Source organism: Notothenia coriiceps, unplaced genomic scaffold, assembly GCF_000735185.1.
Source record: "Notothenia coriiceps isolate Sejong01 unplaced genomic scaffold, NC01 NC01_scaffold00033998, whole genome shotgun sequence".
NCBI lineage: Eukaryota > Metazoa > Chordata > Actinopteri > Perciformes > Nototheniidae > Notothenia > Notothenia coriiceps.
Genome location: NW_011366699.1, coordinates 1 through 2,853, shown reverse-complemented (window position 1 = coordinate 2,853; position 2,853 = coordinate 1). Strand labels below are relative to the sequence as shown.

The 2,853-nt window shown below is 38.9% G+C and overlaps 1 long non-coding RNA gene across 1 annotated transcript; it reads right to left on the bottom strand.

Moving 5' to 3' along the window:
* Window positions 1-1,173: 1,173 nt before the first annotated feature.
* On the bottom strand, window positions 1,174-2,281 carry LOC104961915 (uncharacterized). Its single transcript, XR_800152.1, has 5 exons — window positions 2,244-2,281; window positions 2,103-2,156; window positions 1,718-1,762; window positions 1,374-1,409; window positions 1,174-1,282 (listed from the first exon to the last, which is right to left on the bottom strand). It is a non-coding gene; the product is annotated as an uncharacterized lncRNA (long non-coding RNA).
* Window positions 2,282-2,853: the final 572 nt, after the last annotated feature.

Sequence of the window (2,853 nt, the reverse complement as noted above, 5' to 3'; positions counted from 1 at the left end):
TGCTGCTTATTTTTTCGGTTTTCACTAATTTCTTGACTTTTTCCGACGCACTTGCATTTAAATTCGGCTCCCGTCTCTCTGTGCAGCTGGCCTGTACCACTACACCTGCAGTGTTAATTTCGTCAACGAAAACTATGACGGAAAAATGTTCGTCAACGACCTTTTTTACATGACTAAGACGAGACGATGACGAGCTAAAAATAGATTCTTGATAACGAAAACTATGACGAAATGTATATTTAGTTTTCGTTGACGAGACGAGACTAAGGTGTTAATGGTGGACTATCGGACATTCAAAATGCAGCATATTTTCCCCCAATTGTCCATCCTGTCTGTCAAAATGCGTCTTACGTTTCTAACTTGCAATATCATTATTTCCGCTCTCTTCACTCCAGAAGAGCGATCTCCCTGTCTCTCTGTGTGCGGGGGGCGGGGCCTAACAGACATGCTGCAGCGGACACAGAGATCTGCCGGGGGAAGGAGCATTCAGAGAGTATAGAGACACATTTTGACTAAAATGTGATTTTTCATCGACTAAAAGTTGACTAAAACGTTTTGAGTTTTCGTCGACTAAAACTAGACTAAAACTACGAAGGATAGGAATGACTAAAATGTGACTAAAACTAATAACCATTTTCGTCTAAAGACTAAGACTAAATCAAAAACAGCTGCCAAAATTAACACTGAGACACACATGTATTTATTTCTGTTTCTGTATATTTGCAGTCTTTACTCATCACTCTATGGCTTTTGTGTCTGTGTGTCATTTTAGGCGCATTCGTTGTCATTTAGTTTCACAATTGTAGTGTCTTTGAAGTAGTTTTGCGTCTCTTACGGTCATTTTGTTTCTCTTTGTAGTCAAGTGGAGTCTCTTTGCAGTTGTTTTCTGTCTCTTTGTGGTTATTTAACCTTTTTTTATTGCCTTGGTGAATCTTTTAATGTCTCTTCGTATCCCTTCATGGTTGTTTGGCTCTACACGCAGTCTTTTTCTGTCACTTGTTAGCAGTTTTAGGTTTCTTTTGGTATTTCGTTTGTTTTTCTCAGGAACGGTTAGTAAGTGAAGACCCCTGGACCTGGTAGAACATTTCAGTAATCCTTCCATGACAGTTTAATAATCCTTTACCAGGCGATGTGAGGTTATGGTTGAATATTAATGAACGTGTCGTACTTGATAACCGTCTTGACCATCTTTCCCTGGAGGTCCGATGTGTCCTTTCTCTCCGGGGACTCCTGGGAGACCGGGTGCTCCAGCTGGACCTGCAGGGCAGTCTGAGCAAACATCCTGTAACATGGAGACACAGGTATTTCATCAGGCTATTACTCTCAATATAAAATCTTTCTCATTTGAGACGGGAGGAAACGCTCCTCCTTACCTTCAGATCCAGGTCCGAGAGGTCAGCTGCCTTTCCCTGAAGACAGGAAATACAATAGTTAATCAATGAGAGAACTGCAGCTCTCTATGCTGTAAGATGCACATTTCAAAATTAAAAATAATGTTCCCATACAAGGAGGGTGCATTTCAAATAAAATAAAAACCTAATTACTTGATAAGTTTCAGTAAAAGAGGACGGTTTCAATGAGAATAAGTTCATTAGCCATGTACCAAAAGTAGTATATGTAAGTTGAATGTGATATATGCATGATACAGCAAGTTCAATATTTTATTTGAGCAAAATTTGACATGTTAGTTGATCGATAATGTATTTTTTGTACTTACAGGCTCTCCTTGTGATCCCTTCTCTCCCGGCCTTCCTGGTAAACCCTGCATTCGATGCAAAGGTAAAGAAATTACATAAATATTATACTATATATAAATATACATACATTTATAATACACGGAATAAAGACTTGTTAAAGATAAATACAAAGAAATTCAATGACATCACAATTAAAGTATAAAAGGTAACCTAATAAATTGTTCAAAGTATGCCAATTGACAACGTTTATCATTTTATTATTCAATATCCCTACAATCAAAGCAGTGTGGTTAGCTGTTGGCTTGGTCTGAATGAGGCTCTGATGGATCCATGTCTCAAGCAACAAGACAACATCTTCAAATTCGTTATCTTTGTATCCATTTGTTTTGTTATTTCTGCACTCACATTATGTCCTGCAGGACCCATTTGTCCGGCGACTCCTGTTAGACCCCTCAAGCCCTGGAACCAAGAAAGACAGATATCAGACAAACACATTTTGATAAACATGAAAAATGTTTTTAATGAGTCTAAGATGAGAATATTTACCGCAGGTCCAGGTTGTCCATCTTTTCCCACAAGCCCCTACAAAAGAAAAAACATTGCAGATTTCATCTCTGCAAGGGAGAGGAACTCCCTCTAGTGGAAGCTTTGAGATTTAAGACCATTTACATGCACACCTATAAATCACCCACTACAAGAAAGAGAAAGCCCTAAAAAGCATAACAGGGTCCCTTTAACTAAGGTAGCATAATGTTAAATTAATCACATGTACAGTCTACCAACCTAAATTCCTCATTTGCTCCTGTCATAATTACTATGACCACTAGAGGTCGTCGCATAAGCAAAGTGAACCTCTCTCCAGGTCACTTATACATAACGGCCTACTGATCCAATTATACGGTAAAGTAGGGCAATAACACTTCAAATCTATGCTGCAGATAACAGCTGACACCGGCTATTTAAAGGTCCCCTATTATACTGTTTTTCATCAATATATCACAGGTCTCAGATATATACAGAACCTGTCTCTGATTGGCTGAAACACCAAACAGATCATTGCAGCATTACCCATAATCCCCTCTGTTTCAGCCCTGTTTCCAAAGTGCTGATTCTCTGTCTGTTACTTTAGATGAAAATAAGGAGCCCCTCCCCACGC